The following is an 11,000-nucleotide window of genomic DNA, read 5'->3' as shown; positions in this document are numbered from 1 at the left end:
AAAGGAGGAAGAAAAGAAATTATGCCTCATTCTGTACTTTGAGTTTATCAGCTATCTGGAGGTGGATAGAATGTTTTATCAAGGGCTTTAGGTGCTATTAGTGTTCTCATTTTACACATGAAAGAACTGAGACCTGAAGATATTAAATAATTTGGTTAGAGTCACATAGCTAATAAAAGTATCCCCTCTTATACAACTGTGTGAATTTGTGTATTTCAGTGATATTCTTTGCTACTGTGTGGGACCCCAGAAAGCTTTGTCATGCCCTTTCCCGGAAGAGCAGAGACCCTTGATTCAGGAGCCTTGCTTGTCTGTGTTTGTCTTTTGGGAAGGAGCTAAGGAACCATCTTAGGCGGGTCAGATCATAAAAGGTAGACAATTCATGATGAAACCTAGCCATCAGACTCTTTTATAATAGTATAGACTGATAACGTGTATCTGAGGCTCAGACTGTCTCCATTCTCAAGTAGTAACATGGAAGAAGAGAAAAGGGAACAAATTCTCTTACTGATACTGTATGAGATGGGAGAGGATTAGGCAAGATGTCTGGCATACCTCATCCCCCTGGCTATTTCTGTCTCAAAAAAGGAGGAGGACTCATAAAACCTCATGTTATTGATATTGTATAAGAAACATCCTGATTTCCCGGCTTTTCATCACTGCTCATTCCTTGTTGTTATATTGATTCATGTGGTAGGGAGAAAAAGGACTAGGATTTAGCCATTGAATGCATCCCATACACAAGATAGAACCTTTTTTAAACAGGTAATACATACCTAGGGCTCTACCTTTGAAGTTTCCCCAGCAATGGACTATTTACTCACTAATTCTTCAATACACTGAAGCTACCTCATTACAGATTCACTCATTCATCTATTATCTAATCTTATTCAACAGATGGCCAGCATACTCTTTTGCCACAAACACTAGCTCTCTTTCTCTGCTCCCATGTCTCTCCTCTCAGCCTGGTTTCTAACCCCCTCCAACATTATCAGCAGTGATGTTGTCTGCTTCTCTTACCAATCCCCCTCCCCTACCTTCTAGAATACACAGCTCCTGATGATTGCTTTCCTTTATTATCAAAGGACCTCAAACCATTCCCCTAGTGGGTACATAATAGGCAAGTGGTCAAAGGACATGAACAAAAAGTTTACAGAAGAAATGAAAAAATAAGCAGTCTGTGATAGGTTCCTTCACTTTCTCTCTTTTCACTCTCTTCTTAACCCTCTACAATCTGGCTTCCAATCTTATTCCACTGAAGCTGCTGTCTACAAAGTTACCAATGCTCTCTTTGTTGCCAAATCCAATGGCCTTTCCTCAGTCCTCATTCTCCTTGACCTCTCTGCAGCCTTGGACATAGTTGATCACTCATTCTTTCTTGATACTCTCTTCTCTCTAGGTTTTCAGGACTTGCCCAAGGTCACACAGCTAGTGTGTTCTCTTCCTACCTGATTTCTCCTTATCTGTCTCCTTTGCTGGATCTACTTCCAAAAGCCATAGATATGCCTTAAAATTCTGTCCAAGTGCTTCTTCTCCCTTTACACTGTCTATCTATACATAGATCTTCACTTGGTGATCTTATCAGCTCCTGTGGGTTTACTTACAATCTGTATGCTGATGATGCTCATATTTGTCTATCCTACCCTAAACTTTCTGCTGATCTCCAAGCTTACATATCCCACTGCCTGATGTCCACTAGAAATTTTAAACTCAACATGTCCAAAACTATTTAGATAATGAATTTTCATTATCTTAGTTCCTAAATCTTCCTTTTTTCACTCACCTTCTATATTACTGTAAGGGCAACATTCTCCTCCCAGTCCTTCAGGCATACAACCTAGGAGTCAACCTGGATTCCTCATTATCTCTCTTTTTTTTTTTTATCTATTTTGCATTTTATTTTTTTTATTTAAATGCTTTATTAACTGCTGATTTACATCATTCGTTTCCGCCAGATTTTGAGTTACAAATTTTCTCCCTGTTTTTCCCCCACCCATCCCCCCAAAACAGCAGTCCCACAGGATATCCCCACCTCCAATCTACTCTCTCCCATATTTTCTCCCATACCCGTTTCAACTTTTCCAGTGGATCTTATGCCTCAGTGCCTGTATATCTTTTTTCTTAATTACATGTAAGATGGTATTAATAATAGTATACACACACACACACACACACACATATATATACATATATATTTGAATATTTGATTTTAAAACTTTCAATTCCAGATTCATTCCCTTCCCCCCCCTGCCATCCACCCCCACTGGGGGGACAAGCAGTTCAGTATAGGTTGTACATGTGTGGCTAATGCAAAACAATAACATAGTAGATGTACTCCCCATATCCAATTCTTTGTCTATTCTCTGCTTTCTTTATAACTAACTATAAGTTCTTGGAGGATCATTATAAGAACTCCCTGAGCTTCAATTTGCTTATTTATAAAATCAAAGTTGAATAACATGTTCCCTTTCAAATCTAAAATTTTATTTTTTCCCATGTACTTTCAGAATAAAATCAATATGGCAGAAGATATCATAAATTTAGAACTGGAAGGAATATTACAGGTTATCTACTCCAAGATTTTCAATAAAGGCTCAGAAAAAGAAACTGAAGCACAGAGCACTTAGGTGAATCTCCCAAGGTCATGCAGGAAGTAAATGGCAGAACTGGGATTCAAATTCAGGTCATCTGACTCCAAATACAGCAACTTTCCAGGACAAACTGGGGGCAATCAATAGGCGCTGGCATTAAGGGGAATCAGAAAGGATTCTTGGAGAAGATGGAATTTTAGTTCAGAGTTGAAGGAAGCCAGGAAATTCAGGAGGGAAAGATTTTCAGATGCAAGGATAGCCAGTGAAAATATATGGAGTCAGGAGATGATGTATCTTGTCTGAGGAACAGTAAGCAGGTCAGTGTTATTGGATAGCAGTGTCTGTGAGGGTGAGCAAAGTGTAAGAGGCCTGGAAAAGCAGGAGATGACCAGTTTATAAAGAGCTTTGAATGCCAAAAAGGATTTTATACTTGATCATGAAGGTAATAGGCTGCCACTGGAATTTGTTGAATGGAGGTGGAGCTGGGCTGACATGGTCAGATCTCTGATTTGGGAAGATCATTTGGGCAGCTGAGTGGAGGAGGATCACCTGGGGTGGGGAGAGAATAGAGGGAGGGAATGATAGCCTATAACAACCTGTATTGGATATTCTAATCCTTGGATTTTGGACTGAGTACACTTTAAGGCCAGACATTCATGGAGCAGTTTAGTTTGTGACTGTGAGTGAACCATTCCATTATGCTAGGTAGAGTCATTCCTTAGACTTAAGAGAATCAGCAGTCACAGGCTTTAAAAAGAGAGATTAGTACCTAGTTGAAGTGGTCTCCCTAAAACAGTCCAGGAGTTTTTGATGTGAAGACATTATATAGTCAGTTTGGGAAGTACTATATTGAAATAAAGCAACTTATAGGGAAATTGGAGGAAGAGTCTCTTGCTTTCAATACAAGACTACCCAAATCAGTCAACAGGAGTTCAAGCAGGCTTATTCTTATAGTATCTAGGCTCTATTTCTATGTACATTCACCAAGTAGCAAAATACAGAGAAGGTATTGTCATCTTTTCCTCTCTCATAGTAGATGTCTATAGAAATCTTTTTTGATATTGTTTATCATTTTCTAGTTCAGTCTGCCTGGCCTTGAAAACAGTTGTTACTTCTCTACACACACAATTTAGATAGCTACACATTTATATAGAAAGAACTTTGGTATCTTTTTCAAGGACCATCCTAATTTACTTTGAAACTCAGTGGGGGGAGATGAACACCTGCAGGGACAGTCGGCAGACTTTGTGCTGCCAAGTTTGGTCTAGGAATTACAGACTGACCTTGCACAGTTTTTCTGGGTCTAGTTTCTTTTAATACTCTTTTAATCTTGGGAAAAAATTTGTTCTAGAATGGTCAGTACATGCCTTGGGTCTTCATGCTATCCGAGGGGCATCATATTCATTCCTGTGGTCAGCCAAAGGGGAGGAGATGTCTGTTTCATAAGAACAATGAGGTCTTCACAAAAGTCTAGTTGCCTGATACTCTAGCATGTTCCATTGCTCCCATGTGTTGAGCTGGGACAAATTCAGATGTGGTGAACTGAGATAAATCAGTGCTTTATTATGTCTTTTAAGAATACCACAGGGGGCAGCTAGGAGGCGCGGTGAACAGAGCACCAGCCCTGGAGTCAGGAGGACCTGAGTTCAAATTCGACCTTGACACTTGACACTTCCTAGCTATGTGACCTTGGGCAAGCCACTTAACCCCAAATAGCCTGCTTTGCCCCCTCCAAAAAGATTAAAAAAAAAAACAATACCACAGGAAGCAGCCTGCTAACAATTGTCCTTACTGGACAGTGATATAAACTGGAACCAAACCCCTAAGCAGCACAATTGCAGACATACAAATGCAGCTAATAACTATTCAGCCCTACAGTGTGCAGAGCACGGCTAGCTGGCACAGGGAGCTATGGAGATTAGATAATAATGATAACAGGACTTGCTATTCAACAAAACCTGTTGAGAAATATGGAAAATAGATCTCTGGAAATTAGTTTAAGAACAACATTTCATACCAGATATAACAATAAGCTCAAGATGAATACAATAGCTATAAAGATGGATATTTAGCTGTAAAAAGGTAATATCACAAATCAGAGGAGCAGGGAAAATGATACCTTTTAAAACTATAGGAAGGGGAAGAGTTCTTGACTAAACAAGAATAAGAGTTCTTAACCAAATAGCAAATGGTATTGAATAGCAAGTCCTGTTCAAGGATCCCAGGCAATAAAATAGATAATTTTGATAGCATAAAATTGAAAAGTTCTTGCCCAAACAAATTAAAATGCAGGTAGCATTAGAAAAAGAGGACTATACCAGAAACTTTTAAATTCCACTGATAGTTTTAAAAAAAATTGTCATTGAATAATTCAAATTTAATAATTTAGAACTATCATTTTCCAACATAACTGATTTTAATTTTATTGTCTTTTAGTGTTGTTTTCATTTACATTGTTGTAATTGTAATGGAGGACTGGTCCATGAGCTTGGTCTTTATGAATTTGAATACTGTTCTCTACTGATGCAATCCCCACATGAACTTTGGAGCATGATGCTAAGACATTCTATAACTTATTCTGGTCCACTAACCAATGGACTTCTCCTATTACAGTGGAAGGGAAGAGCAGGGAGGTGAAAGGGAATGAGTCAAACTTACTCTCATTGGATTTGGCTTAAGGAGGGAATAACATACACACTCAGCTGGGCATCTTACCCTACAGAAAAGTAGGGAGAAGGGGATAAGAGGGAGGGATGATAGAAGAGAGGGCAGATTGGGGGAAGGGGTAGTCAGAAGTAAACACTTGCAAAGGGACAGGGTCAAAGGAGAAAATAGAAAAAATGGGGGAGTGGGATAGGATAGAGGGAAATATAGTCTTTTACAACATGACTACTATGTAAATGTTTTGCATAACTACACATGTATAACATATATATATATATATATATATATATATATATAATTTTTTTTTCCTTTTGGAGGGCAATTGGGGTTAAGTAACTTGCCCAAGGTTACATGGCTAGTTTTTTTGTGTAGGTGTTAAATGTCTGAGGCTGAAACCGAACTCTGGTCCTTCTGACTCTGGGGCTGGTGCTTTACTCACTGTGCCACTTAGCTGCCTCCTTTTTTTTTATATAACCTATATTGAATTGCTTGTCTTCCAAGTGGGGGTGGGTGAGGAGGGAAGAAGGGAGAGAATCTGGAAGTAAAAGTTTTAAAAACAAATGTTAAAAAATTGTTACATGCAAATGGGAAATAAGACATACAGGCAATGGGGTATAGAAATTCATCTTGCCCTGCAAAAAAGTAAGGGATAAAGGAGTAAAGGGAGGCATGGGGGGGATATATGAGAAGCAGACTGGGGGAAGGAGTAATCAGTATGCTTGCCATCTTGGGGTGGGAGGTAGGGGAGAGATGGGGTGAAAATTTAGAACTAAAAATCTTGTGGAAATGAATGTTGACAACTAAAAATAAATAAATTCTGGGGAAAAAAAGAAATGGACTGCTCATTGACTGCTTAGTTGGAACTAGGGACTTTCAAAAAGGACTAAGGGGCCAAGGAGAGCCTCTTTTTATTTCCTGCCTGGCTAGGGTTTTGAGCAAATAAAATCTCTGTATAAGAGAAGGGCTTCTAGTCTTCTCCAACTCAGAGCTAATATGAGGCTGAGAACATATGGTTTTGCTATTTCTGAGAGGTAGAGTATTGGAGATGGAATCAACTAGGTTGTGACCTTAAAAGAATGAACTGCCAGTAGTCTAGAAACCATATTCTAGACCAGAGTTTATATGAACATAGTCCTAAGATCCTGTAGTCAAGATGCTGGATCCTACAGGCAAGTGAGTGTCTTCATCCAATAGCTATGTGAAATTTGAAATGAACTTGTAGGAGCAAATACTTTGTAGAAACTACTTTAAGTTAGAGCTCACTCTCCACAGGGACTGAGATAGTATAGGGAATAATTCATCCCTAAGGACCCAAGGGAAGGATAATATTTTTTACTTCTGTTCTTCCTATATCTACATAGGAAATGCCTATTTGTAAAAGCTAATTGATGTTAATTAGTGAGTTAATATGGAATATTAATCACTGGTGGCTGATATTATGGAGAACATACTGGAAGTGGGGCTAGAACTGACAGTATGAGAAAAGATACCCCATTTCCTCAGGGGTATCCTTAGTTGGAGATGGAGCCTTGCTTCAGTCAACCAATTTCATCATTATGAGTATGTAAATTGGGATAAGGATGCCTCAGAGTTTACAAAGACTATGTAATCTTTGTATATACTGGTTCTTTAGTGATGGGTATATAATTTGATTTCAGCTTTATGCTATAACAAATTGTGCTGCTAGGAATATTTTTATATATGAGACCTTACTGTCATTGATCTCCTTTGGGTATAAAATTTAGTAGTGAGAATTGAATTAAAGGATATGAAAAATGAAACTTTTTTTACATCATTTCAAATTAGCATTTATATTTAAAAACATTAGTCATAAAAGAGGGCAAATCATAGAAGAAGATAATTCTATTCATCATATCTACTGCATTGCCAAAAGTTGTGATACCTATTTTCAGAACCTTTCCTCTCTACTCATACAACTACCCTCCTACTACTGGCCTTCATCCCCTCTTGCCCAGACTATTTCCATAGCCTTTTAATTCATCTTCCTGCCTCTTTCTAGCAGAACACAAAATGATTTATCTCTTTCCAAAAGTCTTATATTTCACTCGTCTCTGCTTCACAATCCAGCTACACCGACCACTTGTTTTTCACACATCACATTGTTGTAGGCCTGACTGACACCAGCATATTCTTAGCTCAGGCTTGATTTGCGGATGAAATGAACAAATAGGGACTCGCTGAACAAAGGAGGTTTGCTTTGCTTAGAGCAAGTATGTACAGCAAGGACACAGTGGTATTTAGCTTCAGTTTGGGTAGACTAAGCCTGTCTTATCTCCTCAACTAAATGCATTTGACCAGCAGGCCTACAGGATATAGTGACTTGAAGGGTCTTAGCCACCAAGTCTGAAAGGCCCTAACTGCACAGGGCCAGAACCTTTTATCCCTCACTAGGATTAATTTATGCCTTCCTATAGGGGTGGGGGTTGGAGCCAATCAAATTTCATGTGAGGAATTAGCATTAGGGAACATAGGGAAGTAGAAAAACACTGATCATATCACATCTCATATACCATCTCCAAATTTCATGCCTTGGCATTGGCCAGCCCCTCATTCCCTATCCACCTCCTCTTTCCCATGCTATCAATTCTCACCTCACTTCCACCTTCACAATTCCCTGGATTCTTTTAAGATTCAGGTCAAATTCCATCTTCTTCAGAAGGCTTTTACTGGTTCTTTTCTTTCCCCCTCTTTCCATTTCCTCTGAGATTATTTTTTATCTACTGTGTGTGTGTATGCATACATGCACAAATTTGGTTAATAATAGCTAACATTTTCCAGTGTTGGGTGTTATGCTATTATTATTATGCTCATTTCATATATCAGGAAACTGAGGCAGAAAGAGGTTAAGTGACTTGCTCAGGGTCACACTTCAAGTCCAATGCTCTATCCACTATCCCATTTAGCTGCTCTATTTCCTTCATTAGAATGTCAGCTCCTTGAAGTTGGAGATTGTTTTTGCCTTTTTTTGTTTCCCTAGCAAGATTCTAGGTACATACTAAGCAATTAATAAAACTAGGTGACTAATTGGCTTTCCAATCAACAAATAGATTTGGCTGGCCTTCCTTAGTCTGAAAAGAAATTCTATCTTTTGGTGGAAGGTTCTGAGATCTTTCTCTTATCCTAATCACATTCCAGTAAAGAATGAATTATGTTTTTGCCTCAGGAAATGGGTGCCTGAAGACTGTGAGGAGAGGCTTTTCTTCAATTCCTCTCCAAACACACACACAGACACACAGACACAGACATACACAGACACACACGCACCACTTTAGGTTGTATTTGTAATTAGCAGAGATTTTGGTGTCTTGAGTGATTTGAATAACCTCACCCCAGCAGTGGGCCAATTATAAATCCTAACCCAAACCTCACTTGATCATTGTTTGGGTTCTGATGACTCAGAGTGAGTATAAATAGCAATTGTTTCTGATCTGGCCAGAAACCCTGAGGATCTTCCCCTCCCAGATTGGATTTTTTTTTTTTTTTTGAGTAGGTAACTAAGCCCTCTTTTGCCTCACTTCTTACCTAGCCTTAAATCACTGAATGGTTGTTGCCTCAGACAAACTGAGACCTGGGAAAGACTAACTTAAAAAGGCCAACATCTCTCACTGCATCTGGGGTCATCTCCAGTTGCCCTGACCTATGTCTTACCACTAGACACAGATGGCTCTCGAGAAGAGAGTGAAGCTGATGACATTGCACAGCTCTGCCTCAATAAGTCCAATTCACTTGAAAATCGAGATATCACCCCCCTGATGTCATTGTCCTCTTCAAGAATGAAGGACAAACAACACCCCAATGGCTTAAGAGAACCAATCAAGGAGCAATTAGGTTTTTTGTGACTATCAAGGAATAAGTGGGGGAATATTCCCTGGAGTGGTGTATCAGCAATGCCATATTCACAATGCCTATAGAGATTACAAATATGCTGATATAATTATCCCATTAGAAAATACGTCATGTTTGCCATATGAGGAAATAAACTAGAAAATTTATTAAGATACCAAAAGACTGAGTCCCAAAACCAGAAAGTGAAAGCCATCAGAGTAGTTATGACATTGGCACAGGTAGATAAAGTAGAAAGCACCCACATTTTCAAGCCTTTAAAACAGAACAGGCTACCTCAGGCAAAGGTCCTCCTCTCCCCACGCACAGCAACCACCCAGCGTCCTGGAAGCGCACTCCCAGCAGCTCCGGCCCCTGGCAGTCCTCAGCAGGAGTCCTTAGCAGAAAGTCCTTAGCAGTTCTAACTCAAAAAGGGCTTCGCGCTGCCACTGCCTCTGCTGCTGCCGCCGTCACCACCACCGCCAGCCACCGAAGGAACGCTAGCTTGGCTTCCGCTTCCTCTTGCTCCGCCCCTTCCTGCTACGTCAGCAAGTCCAACGGGGCATGGAAGATCTTTTAATCCCATAACCCTTACATTCGGCCCCAAGATCTTTCATGTCCCTTACTTGACAAAAATACAGTAGGAATAACTGGTGTCAACAAAATTTCACAACAATATAACAAGAATAGCACACAATAAACACAGAAAACCATATTTTAGGGTGGCGCTTGAGCACAAGCTCCCCATCATTCCCCCCACCCCGAACAAATGGGGCCCCAAAATCTTGTGGTAAGGGGTGAAGATCTCTTCTTCTATGGCTACTTGCTGCTGAAATCGGATGTAGAGCTGTCCCTGTCCTAAGGGGTCCCATTTGAGAGGTCAGTTCTTAATATGCTTGATGCCAGGTCCAAGGGTGACACATCACAGTTGCAGACAGGGGGTGACATCCAGCTTAAGCTATCAGGCATCTACAGATGGAGGGTACCAAGCCTGTGGAAACAAATCTAATAAACAAGGTGAACAAACAAAAAATCAAGAAAAAGCAAAGAGACAATAACCAGACTATCGTAGCCTCATTCACGGTAGAATAAATGAGTTAAGGGTACAATTTTGTAATCATCTTCTCCAGAATAAACAATAGTTACAGTGTTATCCCTCCCATATGCTATAATCTCTGCAGCCTTTGGAAGATCATCTGGCTTCCGTTTTACCCATACTTTAGCTCCTGATTTTATTCTATCAGTAGAACCAAATCCTTCAGTTCCTGTGACAGTTATTTTGGAAGGAGGGTCAGTTTTTACAAGTGGCATTGTTTTACAAGGAACAATAATCACTTGAACTATCCTATCATTCTTATGAATCTGTATGGGCCTTTCACTTAAATTCTGGAATGTTACAACAATTTCTCCTTGATAATTAGAATCTATTACTCCAGCCAATACATGTATTCCTTGAGCTGCTAATCCTGATTTGGGTAAAATCTGTCCAAAGTGATTTTTAGGGATTCTTATGCATATCCCAGTGGAGATTTTTCTTATTTCTTTTCTGTCCAACCAAAAGTCCTCTAAACAATGTAAATCATACCCCATTGAACCAGGTGGTCCTGGGTACAGTGCTGGGACATCTGGCCTCAAGGTCCAATACTCAATAATTGGGATCTTGTGTGTTTGTTGTTTTCTAATTTGCAGATTGGGGGTCATCATTCTGGCTAGAGGTGTACTTCCTCCCAATGGTCTATTATTCAAATTATGCAAAGCCATGAACAAATTATCCTTCCAATGTTGATATGAATTATTGGAACTTAACTTCCTCAATTGTCCTTTCAGTAATCCATTCATTCTTTCAATCAACCCAGATGCTTCTGGATAATATGGAATATGATATATCCATTCTATATTGTT

Source organism: Petaurus breviceps, unplaced genomic scaffold (assembly GCF_028583685.1).
Source record: "Petaurus breviceps papuanus isolate PSGF00001 unplaced genomic scaffold, PetGlider_PUasm1.0 90667, whole genome shotgun sequence".
NCBI lineage: Eukaryota > Metazoa > Chordata > Mammalia > Diprotodontia > Petauridae > Petaurus > Petaurus breviceps.
The sequence above is the reverse complement of the archived record's forward strand: the minus strand, read 5'-3'. Positions refer to the sequence as shown.